General features: G+C 33.2%; 1 protein-coding gene across 3 annotated transcripts in view; it reads left to right on the plus strand.

Annotated features, from left to right (window-relative positions):
- KCNT2 (potassium sodium-activated channel subfamily T member 2) overlaps nucleotides 1–16,592 on the plus strand; it is a 405,986-nt gene that overhangs the window by 197,282 nt on the left and 192,112 nt on the right. The window lies entirely within an intron of this gene.

Consider the following 16,592-nt stretch of genomic DNA (forward strand, 5'->3'; position numbering starts at 1 on the left):
GTTGGGAGGGTCAGAAGGCCTGGAATCATAGTATGTTCTTACCTTATGTAAAATACTCTGACTTGTCTAAAGACTGTCAGGTCTCCCTTTTCTTAAACTCACTCACACTAAATAGTTGAACCATATGGAAAAATTATGGATAATTATTTAGGTGAAATTCTCTTTCCATCTTACAAGGTATAACAATCAAAGCTTATTCCTAGGCTCCATACTCTTCAATATGGTTGAAAATTGTGTTTAAACCATTAGTAAGTAGTGAGAATAAACAGGAACATTTTACACTTTACCAACACAGTTAAGGAGAACAACAACAACAAACTTTTACTTTGTTTGCAAAAGTAATACACAACATCAGGTCAATTACATGGAATCTTGGGGAAATATTTGTTAGGTTGATAAGATTGAGCAAATTTCTTTTTCTTCCCATAGCCTCTATTCTAAGAATAACATTGTAAAATTAATTAGTGAAATGTTTATGATTCCTTAAGAAAGACAGATTTAGAATAAATTTTAAAATGTTTATTTCTGGTTAGAGCATTTCCAAAAATTACTTTTAATTGATTAATCTTGCAGTATTTTCTGACTATTAGAAAATACTGTAAGTCTTAGAATTGTAATGTACAGAGTATAACGTAGTTTTTTATAGTATTTTGAATTAGAATAATCTGTTACATGTAAAACTATATTTTTTAAATCTGTATAATTGAATTGTTAATATTAAGCATAACTTTGAAGCAATTTTCCTCAATGTTGTTCTAAATCAATCCGACACATTATGAAATCTTTTTTTACATATATTATGATCCTTGGCATGGTACAGCTTTTGAAAAACATTGATTGCACACTATTTTTAAAAAGTACATATTGAATTATTATTGCTGAATTTGTAAAATTAACTGAATAAGTTATTTTGTTGTTTTAATGACAACAATGTTAAAATTAGGCAAACACTGCCAGTCCTAGAATTGGTCTGTGTATATTTTTCTGATTGGAGAGGGGAATTTCTGAATAACATTAAAATGCAAAATTAATAAGTATTACAAATATTCTGCTGTGGAATTAGCAATATTTTACAAAAAATAAATGTATGTCTACATAAAATTTTGTATTCTTTATTAGAAAAACAGTAGATAATCATGAATTTGAAAGTGCCATAGCAAATGACTCAGTAAATTTTTCTTTTTTCTTTGAATGGCCAAAATTATTTAGAAAAATTATTAAGTGTAATTTCACTGTGATCAAAATGCTTTCTGACTACTCTAGATTAATGTTATTTAAAAACAATAAAGCACATGACATATGCTTTTTAAAGAAGATGCCCAGTTTTTTTTATACGATGATTACATTTAAAGATTTGGCAATCATTAAAAAGTCAGGAAACAACAGGTGCTGGAGAGGATGTGGAGAAATAGGAACACTTTTACACTGTTGGTGGGATTGTAAACTAGTTCAACCATTGTGGAAAATAGGATGGCGATTCCTCAGGGATCTAGAACTAGAAATATCATATGACCCAGCCATCCCATTACTGGGTGTATACCCAAAGGAATATAAATCATGCTGCTATAAAGACACATGCACACGTATGTTTACTGTGGCACTATTCACAATAGCAAAGACTTGGAATCAACCCAAATGTCCATCAGTGACAGACTGGATTAAGAAAATGTGGCACATATACACCATGGAATACTATGCAGCCATAAAAAAGGATGAGTTTGTGTCCTTTGTAGGGACATGGATGCAGCTGGAAACCATCATTCTCAGCAAACTATCACAAGAACAGAAAACCAAACACTGCATGTTCTCACTCATAGGTGGGAATTAAACAATGAGATCACTTAGACTCGGAAAGGGGAACATCACACACCGGGCCCTATTATGGGGAGGTGGGAAGGGGGAGAGATGGCATTGGAAGTTATACCTGATGTAAATGACGAGTTGATGGGTGCTGACAAGTTGATGGATGCAACACACCAACATGGCACAAGTATACATATGTAACAAATCTACATGTTGTGCACATGTACACTAGAACTTACAATAATAAAAAAAAGAAAAAAATAAAGATGTATAACATCATAATGCTAATTACCTGCAAAAATCTTGCAATTTTTTAGAGTTGTAGTTTTAGTCAACATTTCTATTATTAGTATACATATTTTAGCTCATTTTTCTTCAAGTCCAATTAATAAAAAATGGAAAAAAATGATCCTTTTTTTTGACATTTAATAAGTCACTTTCATGTGGTCAAGCATTTTGTGCATATTATGTCATTTAATACCACAATTTGTTCATACATGAGAAAACCAAGTCTCAGAGATGTTCAATAGATTTCCCAGAGTGACAGTCTAAATTTTACCCAGTTTAGTCCAAATCCCAAACCTCTACCTTTACAACAAACTTCTCCCCATGTTGATAATAGCTTAGCTTATTATTCAAATGGCATACATATTTGAAAATAAAAGTGGTACTACTGTTTAAATATTATAATAAGAATGACATATGTACATAGTTTCTGGTATCAGCTCTCTGTTCTACTCCTTTCCATCCTAGTTTATCCCTTAAAAAATATATATTAACTTTGTATCTATTAAATTATTAATCTACTTTACATCCTTGCCCTGTAAGAAAATGACATTTTCTGACCTCTTTTTTCCTCTGACTTTCAGTCTCAATTTTTCATTTCCCAATTTTCATTTTTGAAGTTACATTTGTGCATTTGAAGACTGATACCGTTTACCTTTTGTTCTCTAAACAAAATGAGGACGTCTGCCATTATTTGATGACTCTAAGTGTCGAACCCAATAAACATTTAGAATTGCATGAGTATGAACATATTGTTTATTGAAGACCCAGTGATCATTTTGATTACATTTTCTTTTTCCTTTTTTGTGTTGCTTTACTCAAAATTTTCAAAATCAGCTATATATTTTATGTGTTGATTACCATACTGTACATTTGTGTGTGCTGGGGGATAGGGGGCTGCTAACTTATTTGTAAAGCTCCTTTTTACCACTCACTATTTTATTGTCTTGTCATATGTTTACAGGTCTTAGTTTATCTAGCTTCAAATTTCTAGGAGGCTAACTGATGTAATCTGTTGCCACCCACTCCAAATTGAGCATAGTATTCTGTACAAGGAAGAAAAAGCACCCCAGTATAACATTATCTCCATTTTCAAATATGATTCCTTCTTTTCCAGTATTCATTCAACAAATATTTATTGAGTATTCTGTACCCCAAACACTGACATACTAGCTGAACATACAGTTATTAACAAAACAGTAAAACATTTTCTTTCTCATGGAGCTTATCTACTAGTAGAAGTGACATTAAGTCCTAAGTGACATCTTATGTACTAGTAAGAATTGACATTAAATAAATGTGTACAATGTTAGTGAAAAGTATTAAATATGCTGGGGAGAGAGCATATCAAATGTTCAGAAAGACAGACATTATAAATTGAATCATGAATTAAAAATCATTTAGGATTAACCTAAGATAATCATAAAGTTCACTATTTATAGAACACATCAACACAACAGCATATTAGAGAGCTCATACATCATATCAGAGAGCTCGTACATCATCGTCAAGTATAATTTATCCATGGAATGCAAAAATAGTTCAACATACTAAAATTAATAACTGTGATAAACCACATTAATGGAATAAAGAACTTAAAAATATATTCCCATCTCAATATACTCCGAAAAATCATGTAACAAAATTTTCCATAAGAGTGTATCTTTAGTAAAAAACACAGTATATACAGGGATTGGTAATATCCACAATTTCAGGCATCCACTGAAGGTCGTGGAATATATCCCCCACCCCTGTGGATAAGGGGTAAATATTTTATGTAGAAAACTATAAAGATTCCAGAAAAAAAAACTAACTGTTAGAACTAATAAATCAATTTAGTAAAATTACTTGCATTCCTATATACTAACAATGAACCATTAGAAGGAAATTCAGAAAATAACTCCTTTTACAATAGCCTTCAAAAAGAATAAAATACTTATAATTAAACTTAATCAAGGAGGTGAAAGACTAGTACACTGAAAACTACAAAACATTGTTGCAAGAAATTGAAGGAGACATAAATAAATGGAAAATGGAAAGACATCCTGTGTTCACTATTTCCATCAGAATCTCACTGGCCTTTTTTTTTTTTTTTTTTAACTGGAATAGTTAAAAACAATCCTGAAATTAATATAGCACCACAAAAGGTCCAGAATAGCCAAAACGATCCTAAGAACACAGAAGAGAACAGGAGGTATCACACTCCGTGATTTAAAAATATGTTTCAAAGCTATAGTTATTAAAACCATATGATACCAGCGTAAATACATGCATATAGACTAATAAAATAAAGAGCCTAAAAATAACTCTATGCATATATAATCAACTGATCTTTAACAAGGTTGTCAAGAATACACAATGTGGAAAGGATAGTCTCTTCAACAGAAGGAAAAAAGGAAGGAAGGGAGGAAGGAAGGAAGGAAGGAAGGAAGGAAAAACAGAAGGTGGGAAGAGAAGGAGGAAGAGAGCAATGAGGAAGGAAGGGAGGGAGGAAGGAAGGAAGGAAGGAAGGAAGGAAGGAAGGAAGGAAGGAAGGAAGAGAGGGAGGGAAGAAGGGAGGGATGAAGGGAAAGGAAGAAGGGAAAGGAAGGAAGGAAGGAAGGAAGAGACGGAGGGAAGAAGGGAGGGAGGAAGGGAAAGGAAGAAGGGAAAGGAAGGAAGGAAAAGAAGGAAGGAAGGAAGAAACAAAGGAAGGAAAGAAGGGAGGGAGGGAGGAAAGGAGAGAAGGAAAAAATAAAGAAAGAAAGAAGGAAAGGAACAAAAAGAAGGAAAGAAAAGACATTGAGATCTTACATCCTACACACAAAAAAAATCTTAGACTTTAACTTGATCTGAAATCGTAAAATTGAAACAGAGGAAAAGCTTGACTTTGGTCTTGGCATTGATTTCTTGGTTATAACACCAAAGCACAAGCAACAAAATAAAAAATAGACAGGTGGTATTATGTCCAGCTAAACAAAATGAAAAACTTATGCATAGCAAAGGAAAAAATCAAAGTGAAAAGACAACCCGAAGAATGGGAGAAAATATTTGCAAACCATATATCTAATAAGGGATAAATTTCAAGACTATATAGGGAACTTCTATAGCTTAGTAGCAAAAACTGAAACCAAACACACACACACACACACACACAAAAGGAAATAAGCTGATTAAGAAGTAGGCAAATGACTTGAATGGAAATATCTCCAAAGAAGACATACAAGTGGCCAAAAAGTACCATGTTTGAACAGATGATCAACATCATTAATTATCAGGGAGAGGAAATCAAAACAGCAAAGAGATATCACCTTATATCTCTTAGGATTGTTGTCAAAATCAAGATACAAAGAGTTGATGGTGATGTGGAGAAATTCAAAACATTGTCCACTGGTTGTGGATATATAAAATAGTGAAGCAGCTATGAAAAACAATATGGTGGTTTTTCAAAAACCTAAAATAGAATTGCCATATGACTCAGAAATCCCACTTCCTGTGATACATCCAAAGGAATTGAAATCAACATGCCGAAGAGATGTCTGTACCCCTATGTTCATTGTAGTATTATTCACAATAGCCAAGAAATCAAAATAAACAGTGTCCAATAACAGATGAATAGAAAAGGAAATTTGGTTTATACTGCCAACAGATCTACATTAGAAAAAAGTTGAAGAAAGTTCTTTAGCAAATAGAAATGATGTCTTATGACACTCTGGATTCACATGAAAAAATTAAGAAAGCTAGAAATGATAAATATGTTGGTAAATATAACTTGAAATTTAAAAAATATTATTTATTGTTTCAAGCAAAAATAATGACAATATTGTGGGATTTATAACAAACAAGTAAAATGAATGACATTCTAGCATGATGACTGAAAAAAACGGAACATAATGTAGTGAGATTCTTTATGCATTATTTGAAAGATGGGTGTAATATATACTGGTGTATGTTAGAAACCTTAGGGTGGCCCTTAATAAAGATTTTAAAAACCTATATGATTAAGTGGAACAATAAATGTATTTAATGCAAAAGGCAGCAGTAAAAGGGAACAAAGAATAGATGGGATAAATAGAAAAATAAGAGGATGAAAATGATACACTGCACAAATACTAATCATACATAAGTGGAAGGTAGCTATATTAAGCAAAGAAAACTCATAGACAAGAACTCATACCAAAGATGAAGAGGAATACTTTGTATTGAGTAAAGGATCAGTGCATTAAAAAAATAACACTCCTAAATGTGTGTGTGTGCTATATATATAAAGAAAACTCTCAAAATACATGAAGTATAAAATGGCATAACTGAAAGGAGGGGTAAAAAGCTACAGTTTGTCTTATAATTTTCAACACTTCTGTCTTATCAATCAATATAAAAAGGCGGGAGATCAGTAGATTTATAACAAACTTGAACACACTGTCACCAGCTTGATCTAATTGACATATGGAATATTATACTAAAAAATGGAATTCCAGAGTTCAAGCACACATGAAACATTCACAGAGACACATCATATTCTGAACCATAAAAGATATGGCAGAGAATTTAAAACCTGCAGAATATGTTCTCTGATTATAATTGAATTAAATGAGGCATTAATAATAAAAACACAGCTGAAAAATACCCAAATACTTGGAAATAAAACAAAACATCCATAAGCAACCCATGAGTAAAAGATAAAATAAGAAGAACTATGATGAAAATGCAACACATTAAATTGTATGGAATGCAGCTTTACAAGCATCTGAAGAGAAATTCGTATCTTTAAATTTTTATATTGGAAAGGTTCAAAATTTAATAGGAAAAAGGAATTGGAGGCAACAATTATGGACTTTGAAAGTGTTTTCTGTACATGAGCGCAATGAAATCGGGCAGTAACTGATGGGTAATGTTTGATCAATGAAAGCTTTGTTTCCTCCTTTTCCTTTTTTCATTTTTTTTTTAGTGGGAAAGATTTCGGTGAGTAAATATGGTAAATATCTACCAAAATTGGCAAAATTGGTCATGAAAGAATATAATAGGAGGTGATCTTATGCAGGAATGGAAGGTTTTTCTTGGATAAGGGTATAAAACTTTCATCCATTTTAACAAACGGGAAAAGAGTATATATAGATAGAGATGAAGGTATATTTGTGGCCCCATGGAAAAGAGCTTGTGGAAGTTGATTTTTCTTGTTTCCATTTGCTTAGTGAAATAACAGTTGAGATTATCGGGGCAGAGCGAGGCTGCGGGCCCTTGAGAAACACTGGCAAGTGGCAGAGGGAAGATTCACATCCCAAAGGAGCAGAGAAAGAATTTATAATGGAAAATCTTCTACAATAAACGTTCTAAGTAAAGAAAGGTCAGAGGCCTACAGTCTGGAGGAAATCTGTCTAATGTTTATTCACGCTGAGGGGAGAAACTTTGAGGCATCTTAGGTATTTGACTCCCAAGGCTTTAAGTTGTAACTCTGAAAAAAAAATGTTTTTATTCCCGGCTCATGCTGCTGACTTTCCTCTTAAATGTCAAAGACATATTTATTCTTGATTATTACATGCATTTTTGAACATATGGTATCTTAGAAAAGAAAGCAAACAATCACCAAGCACTCAGTGATTTCCCTTCATGTACCCTTCTGACAGCATGAGAAAAGAGCTGAAATAAAATGTTTGCTACGGAAACTTTTTCACTGTTTTTTTCAATTATGTTTTGTTTTAAGAAGATCCACCTCAGGCACTGAAACAAGCACACAATCATCTATACTATGTCATTCCCTGATGAAATGTACCTTAGATTCTTTTGGGAGATTTTGCAATTTTATTTATGTCTTTAGTCAACCCAGTGGTTAGTGACTTGTTTTCAAAAATATTTTCCTTACCATTCTCAAAAATCACAGAATTTTAAACTTGAAAAGATACCTTGATATCCTTAATATAACTGAGTTTTCAGTACACTCAGAAATAATTTTTGGTAAATTTTTGACAGATGTACATCACTGGACTTCAGTTACACGCTGTCAAGATAATCTGACCTCTTTACGAATCCCTTTATTATTCATTTGACATTTGTATACCAGTGAGTTTCAAGAGGTTTTTGGATAGTGTGGTCATGACTGTGTTAAATTGAGTAACTAGATCAGGGAAAATTCAAGAGGCTTAAGATCTGGAATTGGATTTGGTGTTGAGGGAAGTTTTCTTCAAAACCTGGGAGAGGATTTAAGTAAGTAGAACATACAATTTAAGGTATGTATCATTCTGGATGAATTACTCTAACTCAGACCAAGGACTAGGAAACACTACAGTGCTTCAGCTTTCAGAAAGAGTACAAAATGAGTTTAGCTACTCTACAAGGAAAAACAAAAAGTAAGCTTTTGAATTGGCAATAATATTGACTTGTTGCTGAGTCCCAAAATTTCTGGTAAGATTTTGATAATATATATGGAGATTCCGACAGGCAAGCAGGTTTTTATCATTAAGTATCTGTAAGGAGTGGTACATTTTCAGTCACAAGAGTGGGAATCAAAATCAGAATTACAGTCCCTGAGGGATCATTGAAAAAGCAAGGACATTTTTTCCTAAAACTAGAAGCCAAGGTAATGTTTCAGTCCCAGATACACTGTTAAATCCCTTCTGCTGAAACTTGGCAGGAGGACAAAATTATATTTACAGCCATACAAGTTTGAATGCTGAGGCCCAGAATGCTAGACCAAGTCTTCTTTTAATTTTTTGGTTTTTGACTTTAGTGTAGATTGTTCATGAAGACTAGGTCATTGTCGAGTCTATAGGTTTGGGTGAGTGATATAGTTTAATTAGACTACAACTAGTTGGCCTGATGTTCTACTTTCTAATAGCCAGCTATTCTATTGTAAAATGCAGCAACATATTTTAATGGTAGAGTATTTTTTAGTGATTTTGGCTGTTTTCTTTTAAAGTATTTTTATTTAAGAGCACTTTTGAATTATTTTTGTATTTAAAATAAAGATGTACCATATTTGAAACCTACTTCTCTGAAGACATCAATTACAATTAATCACAATGAAATGTACCATTTTCTTAATTCAGTCATAAAGTTAGGTCAATTAGTTATAGATGATAGATACTATGGATCCTCTGTATCAGAATTACCTTCAGTTTTTGATATTACCTGATATATGTATATGTAATCTAACCTTATACTTTTTAACAGTCTACATATGAGACCTGGATGTTCTAATTATGAACAAAATAGACCGTGAACTGAAGGTGCTTTTGAGTCCAATCGACTGTGAGGCCTTCATAGGGATTTCTGTGAAGAAATTGCTCTCTGGGCAAGGAATACATTTGGCAAGAATTGTTTATACAACAATACATTCGAATGTTTTCAAGATAGGTTTGTTTTCCAGATTGCCATAAGACTTTTTTTGTTCTTTATAAGTGTTTGTGATTAGTTTGTTCAATCACCTATACATTTTGGACAAATCTATCTACATGTATTATTTTAAGTTTTACAATTCAGTTTCACTTTATATACTAGTAATCTTAAAAAATAAAGTGTCCAATGAATAAGTTAGCAAGATATACTCAAAATATGTGTGGTAAATACATCAATTTTCAAGTGCTGCAGATGGATTTTATAAATTAAAAATTGAAAGGAAACTGATGCCTTTGATCAAACCAATGTTTTATCACTTTTAGGTGACAGACTCTAATTGAGAGTCCAATAAAAATTATAAATTTATGGATAGGTAAATAATTCATGTATAAAATTTCATCTAAAATGTCTGAGTTCTTTAATGGGTTCTTGGATTTCAGTAAAATAATTCCTGCCATAGGTAAAGTTATTTATTGTAAGTCCTCAGAACAACAATCAATATCTTTTAGATAGTACAATTTATTAAGTTGAATTTTATGGAGACATTCTTCACTAATTTAATTTTTAGGCAAACTGACTTTTTGTAAAATGTTCTGTTTCACAGTAGCAATAAACATCCAGATGATGTGATAGTGTCCCAAATTACCTACCTTTATTATTACAGCATTTTTATTCTAAAGTTATCACAATAAACATTTTATTCTATGGTTAGAAATATGGAGCACTTTACTTAAGGATGAATTTGTCCCCAAGAAAATTAAAAAAAAAAAAAAATCAATCTTATCCTCTGCTTTTAGAAAAAAATGAAGTGAAATCGTGTTTCTTTGCTAGTTTCATTATCTGTATTAGGAAAATTTTTCTTTTGTATTTCTCATGTGATATTTATGCCATGTTATATAGCTCTTTTCCTTTTTCCTCACTTAATGATCCACTCCAAATTATTGACGTTTGTTCTGTTTTGTGAGGGCATAAATTACAAATAAAACAAGGATTTCAGAATAGGTACTTTATCCCATGTATTCAGGCATTGAATTGAAATATTTACTGAATGCTTTCTATATGCCTAATGCTCATTGTATTATCACATTTAATGTTCAAACTATCGATATGAAGTAAATATTGTTTTTCTTATTCACCTGTGATATGCAAATGAATGTTAGGTTCTGGGAATAAGCTAGGGTGAGCAAAATGTAGACATGGCCCTTGCCTTCACAAAGCTTATAGTTTACTGAGGACCAACTTTTAAAAATGTTAAACGTTAGATGGGGTTAATTGTTTACAGAATACAATGGGATCAAGTAGCATCATCTATCCTAGTGTACCAGCAGTCAGAAGAAAAGGCTTCCTAGATAAGTGACGTTTTAGCTGGGATGAGAGGCATTAGTAGGGCTGAACCAGTAAAGAATGTTCTTGGCAAATGGTCCTAGGTGAGAAATGCTGGTTATCTGAGTGGAGAATGTGCATTATCACTAGGTGGAAGAATGCAAAGACTGAGGAAATAGTTTGGGAAAAGTTTAATAAAGGTTGTTGTACGCCTTGTTAAGAAGTTTGAATTTGATGCCGAAACAAAGGAAACCACTATAGGATTTTAACAAGAATTTTGGTTGGAAAAAAACTTCATCTGATAACATTACAGAATTAGTGAAAAAATGTTATAAAGCTTGAGATAGGCTGACTGGGGGGCTGTTGCCCTTACTCCAAGCCAGAAGTGATAAGTTTTTAGATCAGGTTATGGCACTGGTGCTGGAGAAAAGTGGAATCTATTAGATCAATATTTAGAGGCATAATCAACAAGATTTGAGAACTCACTAAATGTAAGGTAAGTGAGACAGAGAAGCTGATGATTTAGCATCTGGTAGTATTTTCCTTTGGGAAAAGGGAGGACTACCAGTAGCAAGATGGTTTCGGTTTGGGATAAGAATGTCAAAGGACAACCAAGTGTGTGATGTCAGATAAGCCAAAGGAGGATGTTTTAGGGAGCCAGTGGTCTACAAGTCAACTGTTGCCAAGGGTTAAGATAAAGAAGAAAAGCAAGTTGCACACATCCACTATACAATAACCAAAACTTCTGTAAGAAAAATCAGATCCATGGTAAGTTCCCTGTACTCATGTGTTTTGTAAGCTCTGAAGTGAAGATTAGAGCCCAATGTTGGTGACTCTACAGATCATGCTTTTCTCACTTACTTTTTAAAAAACAAACTAGACTTTTTGTTGTTATTGTTAAGCCATTTTAGGTTTACAGAGAAAATGGAACAAAAAATATAGAGAATGTCCATATCTTACCCCTTACACTCCTCTCCCCCTACACCCCATTTTCCCATTTTTATCTTCCAGTATTGTGGCATATTTGTTGAAACTAATGAACCAATATTGATAAATTATTTAACTAAAAACCATAATTTACATTAGAGTTCACTCTTTGTATTGTATATTCTGTGGGTTTTGATAAATGTAATATGACATGCATTCACCATTATCATATCACAAAGAATATTTTTAGGGTCTTAAAACTATTCTCTGCTTTACCTATACATCCTTCCATCCTTTCTTTTCCCCAGCCTGGCAACCACTGACCTCTGTACTATCTCCATAATTTTGCATTACTACAATGACATATAGTTGAAATCATGCATTATGCAGCCTTTTCAGATTGTCTTTTTTTCACTTAGCAATATTCATTTGAGATTTTGCATGTCTTTTCTTGGCTTGATAGTGTATTTCTTGCATTGCCGAATATTCCATTGTATGGATGTAGCACGGTTTATCCATTCATTTTTTGAAGTTCATCTTGGTTACCTCCAAGTGTTTGTAATTATAAATTAAGTTATTTTAAGCATGTGCATGCAGGTTTTTGTAGAGACCTACATTTTCTATTCACTTAAGTAAATACTAAGTATCCCAACTGCTGGATTATTTGGTTAGAGTACATTTACTTTTGTAAGAAATTGTCAAACTGTATTCCAAAATTGATGTATCATTTTGCATTTCTTCCCAGCAATGAATGCAACTTCCTGTTGATCTATGTCCTCTCTAGTATTTGGTGTCTTCAGCATTTTAGATTTTAGCTATTATGAAAAGTGTTTACTGATATCTTACTGTTTTAATTTGCAACTCTCTAATGACATGTGTTGAATGTCTTTTCATTCTTCTAATCTGTATATGTTCTTTGGTCGGATGTCTGTTCAGATCTCTTGCCCATTTTAAATTCAGTTGTTTGTTTTCTTGCTATCTACGTCTTTGTGTTTCAACATGTTTAGTCCATTAGCATTTGATGTCATTATTAATATGGTTAGATATAGCTCTATCTAAATTGTTTTCTGTTTGTTTCCTCTGATTTTGGTTCCTGTTTTTCCTTTCCCACATTTTTTATTATTTGGTTTTGTAAAGTATTGAATGTAGTATACCTATTGGCTTTTTAGATATGCCTTTTGAATTTTTTTTTCTTTTTTGTGAGTGCTGTAGGGATTACAGTACACATTCTTACTGCTTCATATCAGATTTGTGTCATTGTTATACCACTTGTTAAAATTATAAACTTGCATTTATTCCTTTTCTACTATCCCATGTTATTGTTGTTAGATGTAATAATTTATCCATAGATTAGAAACTACACTAAACAATATTATACATTTTGCTTTATTCAGATTATATATTTTATGGAAATTAAGAGGAAATGTTTTTTATAGTCGCTACAACATTAAGCATTTGTTACTCTTGTTTTATTTCTGAAGTTCTTTCTCCCTGCTATCATTTTCCTTGAGCTTACATAGTTTTCATAAACTTTTCTTGTAGTATGATTCCAATGGCAGTACATATCCTTAGATTTCTTTATTTTAAAAAGTCCTTTATTTCACCTTCCTGTTTGAAGGAGTTTTTGCTAGATACAAAGTTCTGGTTTCATAGCTTTTTTTCCTTCATTCTAAACTTCAGAATTTTTTCCAAGGTGGTTTGGCTTTAATGATTTTTGATGAGAGTCCTTGGCCATATGACTCTTTCTTTGGGTGCTATCAAGATTTTGTCTTCATTTTTTTTTTTTTTTTTTTTGAGACGGAGTCTCGCTCTGTCACCCAGGCTGGACTGCAGTGGCCGGATCTCAGCTCACTGCAAGCTCCGCCTCCCGGGTTCACGCCATTCTCCGGCCTCAGCCTCCCGAGTAGCTGGGACTACAGGCGCCCGCCACCTCGCCCGGCTAGTTTTTTGTATTTCTTAATAGAGACGGGGTTTCACCGTGTTAGCCAGGATGGTCTCGATCTCCTGACCTCGTGATCCGCCCGTCTCGGCCTCCCAAAGTGCTGGGATTACAGGCTTGAGCCACCGCGCCCGGCCTCATTTTTGTTTTTTAACAGTTTTAATACAGTGTGGCTAGGCGTGATTATCTTTTTGTGTATATAGTTTAGATTTTGCTAATTTTCTTGAACTTATAAGTGTATGTCTTCTACAAAATTAAAAAGTTTCTAGTCATTATTTCTTCAAATCATTTTCTGCTATTTTTTCTCTTTTGTTTTCTTTTTGTGAATTCAATTATATTATGTAAGACCTTTTTACCGTGTTACACAAGTTCCTGAACTCTGTTACCTTTTCCTTACCTCTTCTCTTTGTTTTTCAAATTGGGTAAATTCTATTGATCTATGTTCAAGTTCACTGACTCCTTTCTTCTGTCATTCCCAATCTATTTCAAAGCCCATATAGTGAATATGTTTTTTCATAAACTTCAGCTTTTTAATCTAAAAATACTTTCTATTACTCTGCTGAAATTTTCTTTTTTAATTACAAGCATGTTTTTCATTACGTTACTGATCATAGTTCTAGTAGAAGCTTTAATTCCTTCTCTGCTCATTCTAACATCTCAGACTGTCTAGTAGCTACCATCTATTGATTATCATTTTGTTTGTTTCCCATTCAAATAGGTCACATTTTTCTGGAAAGTCACGAATTAAATAATATTGCATTGTATTTTGTATATTGTGTTATGTTGTGGAGCCTTGGATTCTACTGTATTCTTCCAAAGAATGTTAATGCTCTCAATTTAGCACAGGCTAAGTTGCTTAAACTCAAAATAAAGAAAACTCCATCACCATTGGGGTTGGTAATGCTTCACAAATGTCAGCTCGGATTGTTTTTATGCTTCCCCATGCATTCATGGTTCAGAGGTCAGCCAAAGTTGTTTACACTCATTCACAGAATTTGTGGTTTCTCTTTGCTGCCTCTCCCTTTTCCTGTCTCTGGTGGCTCTGGTTGCTCCAGGCTCCATTCTCTTGTTGTTCTGGCAGGTTTTCTCTGGAGTTTTAGCCCACTTGTGAGGTTGTGGTAAGCAAAGCTGCCCTCAGGTCACAGCAGCAAAAACATGGAAATTATGACATGCAAGATACTTCCTCCAAGTTTTAATTTTCCTCTAAATTCTGCCTACTTTAGTTGATTTACTAGGGCCTTTATATGCTTGTTCTACAGATTTTTTAATAGTTGTCATATGCAAGGACAATTTACTGGGAGCTTATTCTTTCATATTGATAAGGCTCCTGACCTCCTCTATTTCTTCTTTTATTATTAATGTTACATTTTTTGCTGGTGTCAGCAGATAAGTCTCACTTTAAATTTTTTCTAAGAAATTCATTTTTCTTCTTTACCTTTTATCCTTAATGATATTACTTCTGCTACTACTAAGATGATACACATAATAAGAAAAACAACTTATGTTTTTTCAATAACTGACTGCCAACCTCTAATAAAAGGTGTATGTGTGTTGTCTATTTCACCACAGAAATCCTGTAAGATACAGAATATCTATAGTTTACTAATGAGGAACTTTAACTTGTCCAAGTCTAATTAGATATTGAGGGATGAAGTAGGGTTAAAAACCCTACAATAGCCCATTATCTTCAGCACAATGCTAAACATAATGAAATAAAATAAGATAAAAATCATAACTTGGCATCCACTTATATAGTGGTTTACTTTCTATTTTTTTTTCCTTCTCCTTTAAAATTGTGTACTTCTAGTGAAAGAGAAATAACAGTAATCCTCCACTAAATTATCTATAATCCTCAAACCTCAGATTTAAAAGCATGTAAAATGGATTAACAATTATTCACTTGATGAATCTTAGTAGAATTATTAGGCTCATTCTGATATTTGAACATTTGCCTGTAAGGTGCATAAGGTCCATGTAAACCATGCTGGACTACCATTCATCAACTTTCATGTAACTTAAAGTTACTATCATATTTTGGGTTGCTATAACAAAATAGCATATACTGGGTGGATTATAGACAACAGAAATGTATTGCTCACAATTCTGGGGGTGGGAAAGTCCAAGATCAAGGAGCCAGCAGACCTAATGTCTGATAAAGACTGGCTTCCTGGTTCCTAGATAGTTGTCTTCTTGCAACATCCTTACGTGGCTAAAGAAGTGAGGGAGCTCTCTCTTGGATGTCTTTTATATGGGCATTAATTCCATTCATGATGACTGCCCTCATGATGAGGTCTATCAGAGGCCTCATCTCCTAGTGCCTTCACAATGTGGGGTAGGATTTCAACGTGTAAATCTGGGGAGGAAGTGATCATTCTGTCTATAGCAGTTTCCAACCATAAAAAAACAGCTTCTTCTGTCTGCATTTGGATAAACAGTCCTTGTGCCTATCTGTATTTTGGATCTTCCTTTCCTTCCACTAATAGTGCTGTCAGATAGAACTTTCTGTGGTGATGAAAAATTTACATACCTCTGCTTTCTAACATGGCATCCACTAGCCATGTGCAGCCTTGAGTATTTGAAATGTGGCTAGTGTGATTGAGTAATTACATTCTTAACTTTAAGTTTAGACACTTCAAATTTAAATAGCCTTATGTGCCTGGTGGCTGTTATATGGACAGTGCTACCCTAGAGCATTTCCGTGCTTCCTTTTCAAAAATGTATTAGCTAACTCTGTGGCATATTTCTCTAATAATCTTCCTTGATTTTTTTCAATTCATTGAATTTATTGGGTGACTACTATGTAAAGGAGTTCGTGTTAAGCATGGTTTTGATTCCCTTCCTTAGTCTAAATGTCTTTTTAAAAACTTTTTTGATATATTTTATTATATCTAAGAGTTTTTTATGTCTTCAAACGTACCACACAGGTACACACACACACACACACACACACACATGCACACAAGTCAAATTTCTTTTACCTTTACTATTATATTTTAAAAAGTAA

The sequence above is a fragment of the Theropithecus gelada genome, chromosome 1 (assembly GCF_003255815.1).
Source record: "Theropithecus gelada isolate Dixy chromosome 1, Tgel_1.0, whole genome shotgun sequence".
Taxonomy (NCBI): domain Eukaryota; kingdom Metazoa; phylum Chordata; class Mammalia; order Primates; family Cercopithecidae; genus Theropithecus; species Theropithecus gelada.